The sequence below is a fragment of the Saccostrea echinata genome, unplaced genomic scaffold (assembly GCF_033153115.1).
Source record: "Saccostrea echinata isolate AGI-Se365-2 ecotype Australia unplaced genomic scaffold, CSIRO_AGI_Sech_v1 ptg000084l, whole genome shotgun sequence".
Lineage (NCBI taxonomy): Eukaryota > Metazoa > Mollusca > Bivalvia > Ostreida > Ostreidae > Saccostrea > Saccostrea echinata.
The window spans coordinates 476,461-497,883 of record NW_026889833.1 but is presented as its reverse complement, the minus strand read 5'-3'; the positions used below and the strand labels follow the sequence as shown (position 1 = coordinate 497,883).

The 21,423-nt window shown below is 34.4% G+C and overlaps 1 pseudogene; it reads left to right on the top strand.

Annotated features, from left to right (window-relative positions):
- The first annotated feature begins 14,139 nt into the window (after positions 1-14,139).
- On the top strand, positions 14,140-15,495 carry LOC133176910 (7SK snRNA methylphosphate capping enzyme-like; annotated as a pseudogene).
- The last annotated feature ends 5,928 nt before the right edge of the window (positions 15,496-21,423 follow it).

Sequence of the window (21,423 nt, the reverse complement as noted above, 5' to 3'; positions counted from 1 at the left end):
CCTCTATGTATTCCAGCAGTGGATATCATGTTCTAGAAAAGACACTTCTTGAATGGCGCTGTATGTATTACGAATTTCACAACATTCCTATTAGATTCCGAGCGACTTTTTTTTTAAATGTATGTTGGTTATTATTATTTGTTTTAAAAGTGCCATTTTCTTAAGATATTTTATAAGTACAAAAAATTCGTGTTCGGGCATAAACGATTGTTCTGAATGGGAACAAAGCCCCCACTTTTGCAGGAAAGGGCCCCCTTTCACCAGTCCCGACCAAGTCCAGGAAATGAAAAAAAAATCTTCCTAAATCATTTCTTGTGCACATTTGTGGATACAAACTCCGCAAATTATAATTTACTATCAATTATCTAATTATCACATTTATTATCTGACAGGTTTAAAAGACGCAACAGATGAGCCGTTATGTAAAGTTAACACGAGAAGTATACTTTGATTGACCAGGATTGACACCCATTGACACACAAAGCAATGTCGCGTAACATTGCCGATCCAAGTATGCATGATGAGAAATTCAAACTTTGAATTGCTGAAACATCAGAATTAATTTTCTAGCAAAGAATTTTCAATGGGTGATTTTAATAGCATGTAAACTTTGTCATATCAAAAATTTGATACATGATAAAAATCATTTAAAAGGTTTGTCTTGTTTTTATTTATTGCTCGTTGTGCAAATATAACCCTTCGTTTTGAATATACGTTTGTTCTGTATGTGCTTTATTTTTTATTTTTAATTTAATTTTACTCTTATGATTTTTTTTTGATTCTGCATTTAATGTCATATATCATTTTTAATGGCCATTGAAATTAAAATATTTTTTATTTATGGAATATTTTTGCCATTTTGAACACTTAATTAAATCAAAGTTGTTTTGAATTTCTTCGTTACAAAAATTTATGTCTGTATTATCCAGTGTCTCTATTCATTCTTAAGCATTTGTAACGATCGCTCCCCCATTTCATGTCTTATGATATGTTGAATGTCAAGCATTGTTGAGTTATTATAATTACACATCTGTTGTTCGTTTACTTGTAAATACATATATAGTTATAAAGTTTGCAATTCGTTCCGCTTCATTGATTTTTGACGGAGTTACGACCTTTTCAAATTTTGAGGGTTTACCGAAATTTTCTTCTAAACGCTTGCAGATATTGAGCTGATTTTTGGTATGTGACTTGACCTTGATTAGTTTTAGATCAACTTTGAATTTCGTTCCGCTTCATTGATTTCTGACGGAATTATGGCATTTTCAATTTTTAAAGGGAACCAGATTACACTAGTCGGTAGGGGACTAGTATTGCTAATGCAATACTCTCAGAATGCTTGTTCTTATTTATTTTGTTGAACTTGTAACTACCTCAATAAATCATAAACTTTATTTAGCGACTTGGTGTTTATTCCTAGCATTTGTTGGAGTGTTTAACATCCCAAGCGTTACAATTTTTTGGCATCCGTTAAATTTACGAATTTTGTGTACAAACAACAAAACACTCTTGTTTGCTGGGAATAAAAATTTATTTGCAAAGATAAAATAGATCCGTATTGCAGGTCGAAAAAGTCGGCGGAGGCGTCGTGGTCTTCAAGAATCTAGATCTGCCTCACGGGTTTCGTGTTCCTCTGTAGATACTGTAAGAGGAAATGAAAGCGGTTGTGAATTTACGTGTGAAGGAACTGACATGCACAGAACTAAGCCACTTGTTCAGTCAAATAAAGATGCCTATCAGCTTACAAAGAGCTAAGTTCACTTTATGTATAAAATGGCCCTGTCCTTATATCAATTAATAGAATATCACCCTCTGTCCTATTTCATATATCAAAATAAAGTGGAAACTTAGTGCTTTCATTTCCTAAAACAAAATTTCTTTTTGAGAATCCAGGTATTGGAAAACAGGCTTTGAGAAAATGCAATGTTCTTGAATTTTGCAGAAAACATACGTATTTGACTACCTTCAACAAAGAAATAAAATATGAGTACAGCCCACGATCCAAAAATTAAAACACGTTTTGTGATCTCCAGAAACTGATCTTTCATTATGTAATTGCATATTTTGGATCAGAGGTTGTGCTCTATATGAAATATTGAAAAAAATACCTCAACTTTTGGCCATTTTTAATGAAATTTACAGGATATCGGGAAAATGACGCATTTTATGACGTCATAATGCATTGACTAGAGAGAAAATTACGTCAAGTTCAATAGAAACATGGTCAACAAGTGTCAAAGCTATAAATACTGCATTTTCAACCAAAACTGAGCAGTTTCGATTTTGAAATTCTCAGGGCCAAAAAAGGCCCTAAGTGGCTCTTGCTCTTTACATGACTCAAATACATGAAGTTTAATGCTTGTGGGTTCTCAAAAGAACTTTGTGAGAGATGGGGAATCTACACCTTTTGTTGGGAACTCTGATACAGTTTCTGTAACTGTAAGTACTACTACTGAGCAGCCACAGATAACAAACAGTAGTTACCGGTACACCTAAAATGAGCAATTTTCACACCTGCGGTCCCAATACTCAAATGCCTTTTAAACTCGTGTGCTCACACTTTGCTGAGAGTCTGTGTACAGGTTTTGCTAGACAGTCAACAGCTGTCCCTAGTATGTGTATGCATGTAGTCCTCAGAACAGGTAATCTCCTGAGCCCCTCAATTACACAGACAACAAGTCCAATATCTGAGTTACCTCTCAAAGGCACAGAGCTTGAACGTAAACCAACAGGTACCATGCCTGTAGTATTTCTTTGAGCTCATGTACAGGTACAAACTATCACACAACCTTATGCAGCTCCTTGTACTATGAGTTTTCAATGCCCTATTTATGGTCATCACAACCAGAGTGCTCATTTGATTACTCCACTCACCAAAACAACAGCACCAGCTCAGAGCGCGTTTGTGAGAGAACTCATTTACCTCTAAGTTTATGTTGTACAGGTTCAGCATATGTTGGTTTCCGTACAGGTTTTGTGCCTGTAAGTTTATGTGCAGGTTCGGTGGCTGTAGATACATATAATGCACATGTTCCCGTGACCGTTAGCACAAACTTTCTTGGTACATGTAACATAGACCAAATTGCAGCATCCCGTACAGGTTCAGTGCCTGTAATACAGAATCGGACCCCTTTTGTTCCTAACCAGACAAGAAGTGCAAGAGATCTGACATCATCTATCAAGGACGAGTGGCGAGCAAACTGTACTTATCCGGTTCACAGAGACGGGAGAGCATTTACAAGAGAAAATTAAACAGCTCTCTGTACGAGATGACCAAAAAAGGACCAATCCTGACAGCAGACAATCAGATACATGTAGTGCATCTCATGAGTTGTTGAGTAGTGGTAGGGAATTCTGCCCCCCAAGAAATAGAATTTTGACACACATTGCTAACTCTGGGACTGATGAAGAATTTGTAGCAAACCCACACGTAAAGCGATTGATACCCTGCTTATTGTATCGCACGCCAGGTACAGGTATACACTTACATCCCAATTTGCGTCCGTATAAACAATGGTTTTCACACTTTGCCGCTCCATTGACCATTGTCATTATTCTCGCCGCTCCACCGACCACAGATATTACCATTACAAATTTTGTATTCTGTATTTCTCATTTAAAATTCTTTTTTTTTTCTTTGCAAAATTATTGGGGCAGCGATCGCCGCTGTAACGACGAAAAGTGACCCCTGTAGAATATTGACCGGAGGTCATTTTTCTACGTAGAAATTTGACCCCCTGGTCAATACGTAGAAATATGACCCCCCTTTTCGTAGAAATTATGGCCTGGGGGTCATTTTTCTCCGTGTGGGTTGTAGAAAAATGACCCCGAAGAATAATGACCCTGTGTCTCTTTTTTTTTATACAAAAACTGGTTTTGGTAGGAATATTCTTGTTAGGCAAATACGTAGAGGTAAAATCACGCAGCCTAAAAACTTTAAAGTTTAAGTAACAAAAGGTTATTACACACTATACCTAACATGTACATCAATAATACAAGATGTTTTATCCCATTAAAGGTGCTTGGACACAGATTTGAAGTAAATATTTTCTCAAATTTTCTGTATATTTTCATGACATATATGTTGCTATAACATTTCATACTAAAATTTAATAAAAATCTTATTTCATCTCAAAGTTATTGAAACTTCAAATTTCTGGACGCGTTTGATTGACACATCATTGCACTTTTACAAATTTTAATTTTATTCTTAATACTTAAGAAAAGTGGCAATTTTTTAATCGTAAACATTACCAATAACAGAGATCGTGCCCTGTTTACAAAAGCAGTTTACGTTTCACGGGTTATTCAATTTGTTAAACTCTGTACACAACACTGAGCACGGGCTGACGATATTAGTGAGGGGGTTTGCTTTCGCACATTTCTACTCTGAATTTTCTGGATTATAGATGTAATGTTTTTCATCAATACACAACAAAATCGCTTCTTTTCTTAAATATTAAGGATAAAGATAAAATTTGTGAAAGTGCAAGGATGTGTTAATCAAACGCGTCCAGGAATTTGTAGTTCCAATAATTTCCAGATAAAATAAGTTTTTTAATTACATTTTCGTGTGAAATGCTACTGCATTATTTAAGTCGTGATATTATACAGAAAAATTGAGAACATATTAACTTCAAATCTGTGTCTAAGCACCTTTAAAGGAAAACAAATGACTATAGGCTATTATGATGTTCGATGACTATAAGAGCAAAAATTCACGTATTCTTAGATTTGTTTTATCAAATTTTATACAAAAAAAGTTTCCAGAGTCTTCATTTAAAAAAAAACAAGATTATTACCTAGCTGGTGTCAGAGAGAGAAACTTATATATGAATAAAAATGCATGGTTTCTGTGTATAATTGTAATTGTCATCTTTAAATTTTACTCTGGGTAAATAATGTTAAAAAAAATGAAAATAAAGTCTCAAGAGTTATTTTTTTCTTCAGAAGTTACAAGAAAAATTAATATTTTCGAACCCTACCCAAATAAATCTGCGTGAAAAAAATGGACAATTGTTAAGAAAATGAGATCTCATATATATCTTCGATTTTCTGGTAGAAAAAAAAACTTCTAATAAAAATATAAGGAAGATTGAATTTGTGTAAAAATAACAGACAGGACTAAATCAAAATTCCTCTGATATTCGATCTCAGAGACACAAAAGTGGTTAGCTCAAAATCTTTACCAATGTCTTTTGTCGTTTGCTAGTGTCAACAAAGCCTATAAACAAAATGAGATTTTTTACGTAAAAAAATGATTAATTTATAAAAGAGGTGTTTGATATACTAAAAATTGACACAAGTTTATACACTGTAGTACGTACGCGGCTAGGATAAGGCTGTCCGAAGAATGTCACAGTGTACCAGCCGTAATAACTTCTCTGAACTACTTAGATATGACGTCATAATGGCATATGACGTCAAGTCACTGCACTACTTGAGATGACATGATGGGGAAAGTGTCATAACTTTTACATTCCCTTCACATCTGATGTAGAATTTTTTACGTTGATGTTTAATTCAAATGTCTGCATTGTTGTTTTAAGTCTGTTGTGATGGTAAATATTTGCAGTATAATATCGTTATTCCTTTTTCTTGTCTAACATGTGCGTATTCAAACAATTACAAAAAAGAATGTGAAACGCTTCCCCTTATACGCCCGTAGACAGAGACAGAATTTATAAATCTTATATATATACGACTGGCACAAGTGAATAATAAGGATTAATTGAAGATATTCTGTGTGAATCTACTAGAGAAATGTGTCCTCTAACTGAATTTTGCTGGGGGATTGTATGTAATTTATCCCATTTTATATAAATTGCGATGAAGAGTGGAAAATGAACCCTTGTATGTGGGTAAGTTGAATTTCTAATTTCTCATGAAATATTTTCTTAAGAATTAAAATTCAGACTTGCCCCCAGCACTTTATATATATCAAAGAATATGTTTAATTTATTTATGTAACAAGCTGTTCACAATAATTTTGTTTTTCACTTGTGCCGATGCGATTTTTGGGCAACATTTAAGGAAATTTATAAGTGTTCGTCACGTGATCAACACAGTCATGTGACATCACAAAAATGCTTTTTTAAATACCTTACTCAACTCTCTTTAAAACTTAGCTGTGTATGTATACATAGATTACAAACTGAAATCAGAACATGGCTCAAAATAAAATAGTATATATCTAATGCATATTAAGCCTTCGGACAGCCTTAACATAGCTGCGTATTTCCCTTTTCTTAGTTACATGTAATAATTTTTACCAATAGAAAAAACCAAATGTTGCATTATAAAAATAGCTTCTCTGCCTAATTTACATATTATTTTTTCCCTAAGTATGAATGGCAATATTAGCACAATTGAAGGTGCGTTTGCAAGACTCCATAGAACTGTGCCAAAAATATTGTAACACATATTGTGTTCGAATCAAGTACGTGATTCGTGTCAGCGTATCTATAGCGGTAAGTTCTGAGGGAGTGGATAACGATGTAACCCATTCTTTAGATTTGCTAGCTTATAGAAAAAAAAATCTGGCCATGTCTTTCCTTTACACAAATTAAGCGATCTTGCTGTGTGATACGAGGTTTTAAAAATATAAGAGTTTTTTAGGATAAAAGTAAACAAAAATCTTTTTTTTCGTACATCAAAAATCCTACTTATAAAGAGTTACATAATGCACATGTGCATGATGATGTAGATTATACATGTATCTTTATAATGATTAAGGAATTGGGAGTACATTGCCAGTATTTCTATCACAATCAAAGGGTACTCCTAACAAAATATACTATAGTAAACTATAGTTAACTATAGTTTACTAGTACTATTATTAACTATAGTAAATACTATGATTAACCATAAAACTTTGTTTGGAACTTTTTTGAGATTTCAAAGCTGAAACTTTCTTAAATTGATATCAGTAATGTAAATTTTTGGGATGATATGTTAATGAACAAGAAATACGAGGGGTAATAAAAAATTTCGCGAATTAATTGAATTACTTCCATAAAAAAAAATCAGATTTCGATGTTTATTATTTTTTTAAAGTGGTCCTCTCCGATTTGAATGCACATCTGCCATCGTTCTGTCCATGCGCGAATCACGTGATCCAGGCGTTCAAGTGACATGCTCCGTAGCGTTGTTCACAGAAATTAAAGATTTTTTCTAGTCTTATATTTCTTACCATGCAAGTTATTTTTTATAACAAGAATAGCGCATTTGTCACAAATAGGATTGGTGGATTAGGATATCTTTTCCCAGAATGAGCATAGTGACCATCACAACCCGACTCTTTTGTATTGGGGTGCGTCGTTTATGGGTGAATTAAAAAAAAATGACCACCAAACTGAATTTTTTTGGAAAAATTCAACTACTCATCACATATTTTTCACTTATATCGTCATATTGCACATGCATTCTAGTTTAAAATCCTGAAGTGGCAATAGAATAGACAATTGGATTCAAAAGTTTCAGAATTTTTATTAGTAAAATTTCTTTTGAAAAAAAAAAATATCAATACACCTTAAAAGACTTTCTAAAATAAATGATCACAAGAAATTTTAGTTTTTTATGCTTCAAAAGGGTAAAAAGGGTATAATTGATTAAATTTAGACCTTGATTGAGTATCTTTTCTTGTATATGTGACAAAAAATCGGCTTTTTTATTGTTATTTTACATAATTTTTTTCAATTCTGGTTTGAAAAGTTTTAATATGAAAAAAATATGAAGCAATAAAATTCCCCAAAATTCACTTTTTTGTCAGTTCAAGACAATTCTTTAAATCTAAGCCAAAAAAGAATTTTCATATACAAGCTCTCTTACAAAAAATACTAGATTTTGAAGTGACCCTATTTTACATTTATTGTGTTGCACTCCTGACATTGATATGTATTTTATTTAACATTGTTTTAAGAATTATAACACACAATAACCCAGTCTTACTTTGTAAATCAATTTGTAGTTTTGATATTTTTCATCATTTACGGAAGGTTTTTCATATTTTAAAGACATTAAAACACGATTATTCGCAACGTGTAATATATATAAATTGTATTTAAAAATATATGTGAAATAATGAAAACTATTCCCTGAATTGACTGTAAAATTTCCGTATTTTGTTGATAGACATAGTGTTTTGAACATCAAATAGTATCAAACATTTTTTTCAACTTATTTTTCAGTAAAGATAGTAAAAAAGTATCGGTAATTATAAAGCAGTTTTGCTGCACTCCTGACTGCAGTAAAATTTAAAATTAAAACCATAGAGCACAAAAATTCATAATGTGTTGGCAACATCAAGTGGTAATGAAATTGTGCAATATCAATAGTCCAGTACTTCATAATTAAAACAGATGAAAGTATTTAAAATTCGCATTTTATCTGGAATTATTCCCTATTTATGCCAAAAAACTAGCTTAAATGTATATTTAGAAGATAAAATATATTTTATAGCATATTTTCCTTTAGAGGACAAACACTGTAACCCACCAGAAAAATTCTACTCATCATTTTTTCTTTATTTTTATTCTTATTGGATGATTTATAATTCTAACATATTTGTTGCACTCCTGAACAAAAGCATCGGGGCCATTACAGTAGAATTCTGAAGTGAAAATTACATAATAACTTGTTCTGTTGTTTCAGTGAAGTTGAGGAGGAATTACTTGAATTTTATGACAATTTTTTAGTGTGTTTATTTGTAACGTTCATAAAAAAAAAACACAAAAAAGATAAAAACACATCTGAATTGATGAAATTGAAAAAGGAAGGATTTTAATAATAAAACTGTTAATAACTTAGTATTAAATTATACAAAAAGATCATTATTAATTGATGAATACTTCTAAGAATGAATAGAAGTGTTTTCATCACACATCTTGAATCTTTAAAAAAAATGTGTTGCACTCCTGACCATAGAAATATATATCTAAAGCATAGACAGACCCTGTAATTGATAAATCTATTTGGTGAAAATGTTCTTTGTGTCTTTATTTTTCAAAATAAAAATCAGAAAATCATATAATGATAATAGTTTTTTCATGCTTGAGAGCAAAACATCAAATGTTGCACTCCTGACATTTTTGGGTATGCACATATACTTGACTCTCATTAATGCTGCTTGTGATTTATATAACATTTTTAAGTTTTAAAATGTATATCAGTTATTGTTTTACACTTTGAAAATTCTTTTTTGTCTTAATTTTGTTCAGAATTTTACAATTGATGTTTTTTTGCCAACAACACATTTTTTCTGTTGCACTCCTGACATGGTATAACATTTTTTTAAACATCAGCTACGACCACAGTTTGATTAAACAAAAGTTACCACAGCCCACATTTAAAGCTCAATACTTTGAATATTATCAGGGAAGTCTTTATTTTCCACATAAACCATTATTATTTATTTCACAGATCTCCAAAAAATATTGAAATTTCAAAATGTCACAAAAAGGTGTTGCACTCCTGACAATTTTAGCATCATTTTTGGGCATAACTTTTTTGTTAATTGAGATATCAACGAGATATTTGGCAGGTATTTAGACACTATCTAAAGACATATGCTGAGACATAGAAATCTATTTTCATTGCCTGTATTTTTAGTGTGGGTTGATAAATATGCGTTTGGTAATTTTTTTTAATTCACCCTTATCCATTGTGGATAAAGTATAGGCGCCTTCTTTTTATCATATATGATATGTTTAAAATCTAACGTAAACGATATTTTATAATTAGGAATTCAATAATTATATTATTGTTAAGATATTCAACTATTTTTCTAACTGCAATTTGGCGATCTTTCGTTACAGATTGCTCAACTAAGGACACATCTCTTCCCAAGCTTGCTTTCACTTGGCACCAGAACAAACATCATTTTAACCACCTCCCTTCCTTTACTAAAACAATCAGTCCAATTAATGATTGAACTTCTGCCATGTCTTTTTGTCTTCATAAATCGTGTACAAATTATTATATGCTACTGAAAAGGAATTTCTAAGATAAACGTTAAACTTTAAAACCGTTCTTTGCTCAAGTACGACTGTGTCAACCATTTTCGTCACGTCATCTACATATTGAGTCATTTTTATATTGTGACGTCCAAACCTGAATCAAATATCTGCTATTTATAGAACATGTTTATGACTAAATGTGTACCAAATTTCATTTTGATCAGAACTGTGGTTTTGTAAATAACGAAATAGTTCACGAACTTTTTGATCACTCCTCGTAGTTCCCTTAAATAAAAAAAAAAATGTGCATATAAATTTAAGAACATAAAATATCACAATCATATATCCAAAAAGTACTTTGATTTACTATAGTGAAAACTTTGATACTGCAACTATGGTTAACTTTGGTAAACTATAGCTTTTTTGTTTTTGTTTTTGTTTTTTGTTTTTGTTGGAGATTATCAGTTTTTTTCAGATAGCGATCCTGATACAAACAATATATATAGTGTTTCATATAGTAAACGTTTTTTAGATACATTCGTTTTTCCCCATACAATAGAGATAATATAATTCTACAGACAATAATTGTAAGTACACAAATTACAGGCGAAACAAGAAATCTTTTAAGCCAGTGCTCTCTAGTGATACCCCATCCGCACAGACAAACGGACAAGATTTTTATCAAAATGAATATCACTGTATAGCATGCCGAACCAAAGAGTGTATTAAAATTTCAAGCATCTGCGATGAGTTGTTGCAGAGAAAACTGCAACGAAAAAAAATGTTTCGGACAGACAGACACAAACACTCACCCCGCACACACAACAGAGAGATTCGCAGGTTACCAGGTATATACTCCCATTTCCTTCGAAGCGGGGGTATTAATATTCATGTAATAAATAAGGATAAATGAACCTAAAAGAGGGAAAAAAGATATTACATGATATTAGAAATGAAACAGTAATTACAGTTAATGATAGTATCTCCATATTGGGCGCTTCATATGCCGAGCTTTCTCTAATTTTTCCTTGTCTAAAAATAATAATAGAATACGTTTTTTGTTTCAATGCAATGGTGTATCCAGAAACTGATACCTGTAAAAGCTGGGGTGGAGGCAGATTAAAAGTGGGCACAAATTTTAAGCTAGAAGTATGGGGCCACAAACTTGTCCTTTAAATAGTTTCCGATAACATCCATTCCATACAGGTATATCGTTGTCAGAAACATATCATGTCATTTTAGGAACAAAACCTGAGGGAAGAAACAACCAAAAACCAACCTCCCCCCCCCCCCAAAAAAAAACCCAAAAAAACAAAACGGATATATATATATATATATATATATATATATATATATATATATATATATATATATATATATATATATATATATATATATATATATATATATATATATATATATATATACATATGAATTTATGCTCCTCAATAATGTATATTCAATGGGATGCAAGGAAAAACAACCATACCACGTACATTGTATATCATGGTAGTATTGAGAAGTGGCGTTAAGGAGGGGAAGGTACCTTGCTCCTCCTCCAATATACATTTGAAAGAAAAAAATCAGGAGACTCTAGGCCTTCACCGACCCTCCCCAACATCGGATTAGAGCATATCACACCACATTTCTAAAGGTTTAATTATAAAATATAATGAAAAAGTATAGGTGGTCAGATTTCTATGGGGGTCATTTTTCAACGTGTGTGCAGTCGTAGAATTACCGGCCTGGAAGGGTTTTCTACGGTCGAAAAATGACCCTACTTGCCGTAGAAAATTGACCGGGGGGTCATTTTTCTATGGAGAAATTTGACTCCCCGGTCAGTATTCTACGGGGGTCACTTTTCGTCGTTACACCGCCCCTGCCGCCCCTTTAACGACGCCCTTGATATTTACTTCTCAAACACATAATTTTCTCTGTAATTGATCTGTCTTTAAACAACAATTTTTAAAGTAAAATTAATATTTTATTTTTGCAAACAGAATCTAAGATCTGACAAATACAATCTCTTCCAAATACTTTCATGTTAAGTATTTCAGAGTACCGGCAAAATTGCTGTTCTTTCCAAAACTTTGCATGGGCAGTTTTTGTAGACCCATGATTTTTGCAGAAAAAAATTCAACATTTTTTGCATGTGTGCGCATGCGCCGACTCTTTTTTCAGAGTCTTTTTCAGTCTCAATTTCTTACTTCCATTAACGCCATTTTGAGTTTTGAGTTCGTCTAGACTGGTTACCTTTTTAAAAAAAAATATTTGAAACCCCCCCCCCCTCCCTCTTTTTGGGAAAAACTCTTGGATCCAATCTCTGATGACAAATCATTTTTTTTTTATTACTAGGCCCTATTATATATATTTTTGAAATTATATCGGGGATCTATAACGTAGTAACTAGGTATATAAGTCCCTGGTAATATCTGTGTTCCTTGGATTCTGTGTTAACTTACGATATAAAACTTGAATAACTTTTCAAACTTAAGAAAAACGAAACACCTGAAAATCCTCTCTTGGTAGTTTTCTTTGGTTGAGGTGCCGAATCTTCCATACTGACCAATCGGTTCTCAGTTAGTTAATGCACGTCACCTATATCATGTTAATGGAAACAAGTATAAAAATTTAACGTGCTCACCATGAGTACCTCTCCCTCCTCCTAAATCATTAAATGGTCATTTGTCGACCGTAGTGTACGATTAAAAGATCTTTGAAGTTTGACGTAATTGTATAAACACAAAAAAATTAATCTAAGTTAGACATTTGTAATGTTAGTACTCAACTGTTATCAGTTATCATCTAGCTTTGCAAACTACGCGGGTATGTTAAGGCTACACCCAGAGATATCCTACTTGCCTTTACAATATGACGTCATAGTAAGCTGTATGACGTGATCTTTAGAAATAATGAATTCTTAAAATCTATATTTAAAGTTTAAATTCAGATCCAAGAAATGAATGGAATCATTCAAAAACATAATATAAACTAAATCTTGTCGTTTTGGGGTGGTATAAATAGCTAAGTATTTATCACGGGGGTTAAATACCAAACCCATGACGTCATAACTATTGATCAAATATTTGCCGAGTGAAAATGAAATGTGACGAGAATTCATGTAAACAAATATATGAAATGGGAGTTTTAAAGCATATACATTGAATGTTATGTGTGATTCATAAGGAATTAAAGATTAAGAATCAGGTACGCTGATATATTCTATCATGTTTTCTTATAATGAACAGAGGCAGTGCTTTGAAATCCCGATCAGCCTTTCCTCTGTCGCTCTATAACGACAAAGATGCAAAAGTTCAACACTACGCTGCATACTGTGAAACATAATTTTTGTTTGCATCGAAAGCTTGTATTCTAAAGTACTTGGAAAGTGCTGCTAGAATCGTGTGGTTAACGTAAATTGATGACAATTCCTTGATCGTATGTGTAAAATGTAAAAATTTTGGTAAGGTTTCATGCGAAACTTTGGAATAATTTTTTCTGTGTTTGGAGAGTAGGATTCTAGCAGCACTTTTCATGGTCCAGTGATGTTTTTACATAAGTATTTTCCCAAAAAGAAATGAATTATCCCCGGGGTAGTGTTGAACTTTTCACTTTTTCATTAAGGTAATTTTTCTATTTATAGACGTCACGTGATGACGTCGTAGTGGAGTGCTTCTTTTAGCCTCAGACTCAATGACGTCTATACAATGAATAATAATAGTAAATGTTTTATCTATGACTTTTCCGATTTATTAATGTTCCATTTTACGAGAAAAGTCTAAATTCGCCGAAATATGATCTGTGTACTGCCTTAACATACCCGCGTATAATACATCTTCACATTCTTAGCATCCACTTGTCCAGACGATTATGCCGTTTCCGTTTTACCCACAATCGCCAAGAGTAAACATGTGCACTAAATAATTACTATCTATGGGCGCCTGAAGTGGAAGTGTGGAGAAGGAAATTTTGTCAGTTGGTGAATATAAGCGCATATATAGACATTTTCTCTTTAATTGAACAATTTGAGGTGGCAATTGACATCCATAATCCTATATTTTGTGACAAGGTGTGTGACAATTTTGTGTTGTTGTTGAGAACATACGTGCAGAAGTTGGAGTTAGTGATTGGCCGATAAGTGGCAGTAGAGTCGTTTAGTTTACTCGCAACTGCGCGTTGTAAACAAAACGTAACGAGAACGTTAAATGAAGTGATTGTGGATCTGTGATATGTTCACAGTGTTTTTGAACAATGAGTGTGGAAGTGAAAACGCCGACGAGAACACAGTTTGAGTACACTGAATTTCAGTGTGGTGAAAAATCAACCCCAGAGCTGAACTACAGTGCAGAAGATGATCATTGTGCCGAAAAGTTTGACTTTAAGAAAGAACAAGACAACCAATCCAAATCACAAAACAAGGCTAGTCATGCCAGTAAGAATGACTTAACAATTCGGCATGGAGGTTATAGGAAGAAAGGGTTTCGTTCGGAGAGTAACATAGTGCTTCCTACTAAGTTTTTACTCGGTGAGAATATTAATGATCCGTTAAACTTAAACAGTTTAAATGATGAGACAATAAATGAACTCCTTAATCAGAAAACTCCCCAATCTTCACCACTTCCAACCCCCCACCATCGGAAGGACATAGAGGTGACAATCCCCATTAACATTAATAATCCTCTGAATTTGGACAGTAATGAGGATGCCTCGTCTAGTAAGAAGAAGAAGCGGAATAAACATAAACGAAAACGTGAGGATGCACCATTACCGCCGAAAGAATCGGAAAAAAAGGTGAGGATTGATGGAGGCTCTGAAAATTGAGATTGATGACACTTGTCCTACTGCTCCAGTGGTGCAGGAGGATTCTTCACAGAATGAATCTGTTAAATTGAAATTTAAAAAAACCAGACACAATTGTATCCCCTGTTATACCTCAGATTTCACCAAGCAGTCGCCGTTTCCGTCGAAGAACATTAAGTATGAGCGATGCAAGACCAGACCAACAACCATCACAAAGTACGTCAAGATCCATTCTGCGGACATCCCTTAGTCCCTCCAGGCAGTCGGCATTAGAAGACTCCACACCTGGGAGGAAGTTCAGAAGACAAGTAAGCCAAAAATCTGACAGATCCCGTAAGAAAAATCGGAGAAATAAGAAATTTATATATGGAAATTACAATCGATACTATGGGTATCGGAACCCTGACGCTGAGGACGATCCTCGACTGGAGTGCAAGAGAGAAGAGTGGTTTGAAGGAAAGGATGTGTTAGATATTGGATGTAATGTAAGACATGTTACACTGACAATAGGGAAAAGGTTTCATCCAAGGAAAGTGGTCGGAATAGACATAGATCACACACTCATTGCCAGAAAAAAAAACATCAGGAATTACATGTCCAATAAATCAACCGAGGTTCAGAAATACCCGCTGCCAGTACCGATTAACTAGGTCCCATTGCCGCCCCCGCTGTATCCCATAATTCACAGAATCCAGGTTTCCCTGCCAATGTAGCATTTATGAAGGTAAATCCACTCTGAGCCTTCTCTTTTATCCATATTAACATGGTACATAAGCATGATAAATATATTCATATTACTAATGTTATGAATCATTTTGATGAGGCAAAGACGCTTTATCCAGACACAGAAGGGGGTACTGCTGAGGGATATGGGGGAATAATAGATGTAATCCAACCGGTTTATAATGACCTAGGATTCATTCGAAGATCTTCTGAGCTTTTGCCTGGAGAGTGTTGTTGCACGGAATGTGATGTTCCAGATCATTTACGTGAGCTTTGTGACAGCTCTCCCCAGTCCTTAAATAGGTCAGAGAAGGAAACCTTTCGGAAATTTCTTTTTGACCATCAGAATGCATTCTCAAAAGAGGAATGGAACCTAGGAAAACCCGATTTAGTAAAACATGAAATTGATACAGGTGAGAATAGACCTGTGGAACAGCCATCTAGCAGAGTTCCAATAGCACTAGCCAATGAGGAAAGAGATGCATTTTGAACCTCAAAGAGAGGGGCATTATACGACCTCTTACATCACATTGGTCCTCTGCACTGATCTGAGCTAAGAAGAATGGAAAATTAAGAATTTGTGTAGACTATCGCAGAGTAAATACTTTAACAGTTAAGGATGCATTTTCACTTCCACGAATTCAAGTCTGTTGTTTTTATGTTTTTATGTTTTTAACTATAGATTTGACTGGATACCTTTAAGTAAAGGTCAAGGAAGAGAATATATCAAAAACAGCATTTGTAACAAAATACTGTCATTTTGAGTACACAGCAATGCCGTTTGGTCTTACAAATGCTCCAGGAACTTTTCAACGACTGATGGAGATAGCTGTGAATGGGTTGCAATTGGATGTTTGTCTAATATATTTAGATGAAATAGTGATCTTCAGTAAAAATTTTGGTGACCATATAATAAGATATGGAAAGGTTCTTCAGAGAATCAAAGAAGCCGGAATAAAGTTAAAACCTGAGAAGTATCAGCTTTTCAGAGATGAAGTAGTTTTCTTAGGACACAGAGTCAATAAAGATAGAGTTTTGCCATACAAACTTAACGTAGCGAGAATATTTAATTGGTCTACACCAGCCAATGTCACGGAAGTGAAACAATTTCTTGGAACTGCTTCCTATTACAGATGGTTTATTAAAGGATTATCCAGGATAGCAAACCCTCTCACGGAGTTAACACAGAAAGATCGACCCTTTATTTGGACAAAATCTTGTGAATCAGCAATCCTTCAACTTAAGAGAATTTTAACTGGACCGGAAATAAGGGGATACCCAGAACCAAAATCAAAGCCAGTTCACCCTATACACAGATGCATGTGATACTGGCTTACGGCAGCAGAACTCTTAATAAAGCAGAACCCAATTACTGTGTGACTGATAAGGAACTCCTTGCCGTTCGCTATTTCACTGAGTATTTTAAACAGTACCTGTTAGGGCGAATATTTATCATAAGAACTGATCAACAGGCATAAGTTTGGCTGTACAAACTGAAAGAGCCCAAGGGAAGAGTAGCACGATGAATAGAGATATTCTCAGCTTACAATTTTTGAGTACAGGCCCGGACCACGTCACGGTAATGCTGATAATTTGTCTTGATGTCCTAATCCAGCTGACTGTATGTGCTCTGAAGGTGATACCTTAGAAAGCTTAATATGTGGACTGTGTAGTTAATGTAGAAAAAGAACAGAAACTTTGGAGAAGATGCAACAAGATGTTGGTAACCACAAGAAAACGAGAAAAGCCTGAGCCTTTACCTGAGAGTACAGCCTGGATGTTTAAACACAGTTCTGCTTGGTCTTCAATGTCTCCAGATGGAGGATAATCGTGTTGGCCCCATGGTAAAATGGAAGTCAAAGGGCAGGAAACCTACAAAAGAAGTCACCAAGTTGCAGTCTGTGGTGAAAGTTGTGAGTCTTGCCTAAGCCATCCAGAACTTCTAATCGCTCCCCTCTTGATGACCTCTTCACACCTGATGTTTCGTCCTTTCAGAACCGAAGACAGCACAGGAAGTAAATCTAAAATTTAAACTGTAAGTGATGTAATAAAGATATATATTGTACATGGTTTTTGGAAAACATTCATGTGGTAAGTTAGTTTGTTCAGGTATTTTGTACATCTATATTTTCAAAGATAACCTCGTCATAAATTATAAGTATTTAATGAACTGAATTATTATTATTGTTCATTCATTTCATCTTATGTATTTCTAAACGAGGTAAATTATTGACAAATAAGTTGATGAAACAAGAATATCAGCTGTTTCGTTTAAAGTCATCATTTCGTAAGTTCTATGGTCGATACAATACAAATACAATTATCATTGAGTCAAATGCTGACTGACGTTTTTCATACTAATTGTTGGGCCATTATTTACACACTGAATTGTCGACGGATTTTTCCGTTATTTCCCGATCATGACAAGGAGCACACGGCGGGTGTGACCGGTCGGCAGGGGATGCTCACCTCTCCATGACACCTGATCCCACCTCTGATGTTTGGAGGTCCGTGTTTGCTCTGCTCCTATTTTGTATTGTATAATGGACTTTTGAGCTTGAATACTGTTCGTTATCTCCATATATTACATGTACCTTGTTACACGATGTACTGTGTTCTGCTCATTTTGGCTCCATGAAATTATTGTGTACTTCATAATGTTTGGATTCAGCATTCTGTGTTTGTGTAACCTAATTATATCGATTAGGCGATAGGCATGTAGGTTGTAATTTAATAGTTTGTAAAATTGTATGTTTCCTTCATTATTAGAAATCTGAATCTTTAAAGAGTTGATACCCATTTAATGATTTTAGTTGTGATCTTGATTTGTGGAGTACAGTATGTTTGGTGATCCCCCCTTGTATATAAATATTGACCATGTATGGAAGTATGTGTCCAACGAGTGTCTTATAAGCAATATGTCATAATTGTTTTAATGGCCTGTTGTATTGGAATTTTATTGTATTTTGAGTCCAAAGGGACTTGGACTCTTAGTGAGGGGCAAAATGCAACGATCTCTCCCCCATTTCATGTCTTAAGATGTGTTGAATGTCAAGCATTGTTGAGTTATTTACACATCTGTTGTTCGTTTGCTTGTAAATACATAGTAAATAAAGTTGCGCTGTAATTAATGATTACATTATGATTACGGTAACTTAACTGTCGTGTGATCGATGTAAGTGTCTTCGAGCACATGTGTTTTTAGCTCACCTAAGCCGAAGGCTCAAGTGAGCTTTTCTGATCACATTTTGTCTGTAGTCCGTCTGTCCTTCTGTCGGTCCGTCCGTCTGTCCGTCCGTCTATCTGTCCGTCCGACCGTCTGTAAACTTTTCACATTTTCAACTTCTTCTCAAGAACCACTGGGCCAATTTCAACCAAACTTGCCACAAAGTATCCTTGGGTAAAGGGGATTCAAATTTGTTCAAATGAAGGGCCACGCCTTCTTTCAAGGAGAGATAATAAAGAATTACTGAAAAATTAATAAAATCTTTTAAAACTCTTCTTCTTAAGAACCATAAAGCCAGGGAAGATGAAACTCATGTGGAAGCATCCTCAGGTAGTGTAGATTCAAATTTGTTCAAATCATGACCCCCGGGGGGTAGGGCGGGGCCACAATGGAGGATCAAAGTTTAACATAGAAATATATAGGAAAACCTTAAAAATCTTCTCAAGAACAGCATAGCCCTAATTGGTCATATTTATATGGTGTCATCCTCAGGTAGTGTAAATTCAAGTTTGTTCAAATCATGACCCCGGGGGTAGGGCCACAATGGGCGATCAAAGTTTTACATATAAATATATAGGAAAAACTTTTAAAAATCTTCTTCTCAAGAACAGCAAAGCCATGATGAGTCATATTTATATGGAAGCATTCTCAGGTATTGTAGATTCAAATTTGTTCAAATCATGACCCCCGGGGATAGGGTTGGGCCACAATGGGCGATCAAAGTTTTACATAGAAATATATAGGAAAAATCTTTAAAAATCTTCTTCTCAAGAACAGCAAAGCCATGATGAGTCATATTTACATGGAAGCATCCTCAGGTATTGTAGATTCAAGTTTGTTCAAATCATGACCCCCGGGGGGTAGGGCGGGGCCACAATGGAGGATCAAAGTTTAACATAGAAATATATAGGAAAACCTTAAAAATCTTCTCAAGAACAGCATAGCCCTAATTGGTCATATTTATATGGAGTCATCCTCAGGTAGTGTAAATTCAAGTTTGTCCAAATCATGACCCCCGGGGATAGGGCGGGGCCACAATGGAGGATCAAAGTTTAACATAGAAATATATAGGAAAAACTTTTTAAAATCTTCTTCTCAAGAACAGCAAAGCCATGATGAGTCATATTTATATGGAAGCATTCTCAGGTATTGTAGATTCAAATTTGTTCAAATCATGACCCCGGGGATAGGGTTGGGCCACAATGGGCGATCAAAGTTTTACATAGAAATATATAGGAAAAATCTTTAAAAATCTTCTACTCAGGAACAGAAAAGCCGATTGATCATATTTATCTGGAAATATCCTCAGGTAGTGTAGATTTAATTTTGTTTAGATCATGACCCACTGGGGTAAGGGGGGGCCACAATGGAGGATCATTGTCTGAAATAGAAATATATACAGGAAGGTTTCTTCTGATGAAGAACTGCAAAGCCATGATTAGTCATTTTGATATGGAAGCATCCTCAGGTAGTGTAGATTCAAGTTTGTTAAAATGATGACCCCCGGGGATAGGGATGGGCCACAATGGGGGACCAAAAATTTTACATAGGAACATATTGGAAAATATCTTCTTCTCAAGAAATGAAAATCATGTTTAGTCATTTTTGTTCAAATGATAACCCCCAGGGGTAGGGTGGGGCCCAATGGGGATCGAAAGTTTTACATAAGAACACATAGAAAATATATTTCTTCTCAAGAACAGAAAAGCTATGTTTAGTCATATTGATATGGAAGCATCCTCGGGTAGTGTAGATTCAAGTTTGTTCAAATGATGACCTCTGGGATAGGGAGGAGCCACAATGGGGGATCAAATTTTTACAAAGGAATATATGGGAAAAAATTTTTAAAATCTTCTCAAGTACAACAAAGCCATTTGTTATATTGACATGGAAGCATCATCAGGTAGTTTAAAATTCACCCCCCCCCCCGGTAATTTTTTCAATACTGAACTGATTTGTGTCTAGCCAATGTGCTCAGGTGAGCGATGTGGCCCATGGGCCTCTTGTTTTGTGAAACTTCTGCCGTCTTCATATTTTGATTACTTGTGTATTTTTCCCATGATGCTTCACGGTGTTTTGATCTATTTTACCGTAGTTATGCTAGCGGAAGTTTTTGTTTAGTTAAACAATTTTTCGATAAATTGCCAAATTGGCGACCATTTTAAATTGAGTTGGTGATCGCCAAATTACTGAACTATAAACATTTTCATTTTTTATATAAAGAGCAGAAAAGAAGTTAAAAAGTTAGCAATGGACATGTCTCTATATACTAATATCAGTTTTTAAATTGGTGCCCAAGAAAAAATTACCTGGCGACTAAAAATTTGCATTTGCGACTAAATTTGTTTGGTTAGGAGCCAGTTGGCGCCTAAATTCTAGAGGTCACATAGAGGCTTGACTAGTATTAAATAGAGTTAGACTTAGGGAATATTTTCACACATGAGCTAGGTAATTGTACTAGCAGTGAAATGTCTGTCTTTGCTGGATAAATAATTTTTTATCAAGAGCCATTTATGTTTTAGTTTGGACGGGGGATTTTTGCTGTAGGGCTTTATAATATAAATGTCCGAAATATTGAGCCGACGAATCCTGATATTTATCGGTAATTGTACCGATTACGACCAGAGTCTGTCCTGTGTGTGTTGAGATTTCTTACATCTATTTATTCAAATTTATTTTGTTGAACTATTAACTATCTCAATAAATTATAAACTTCAT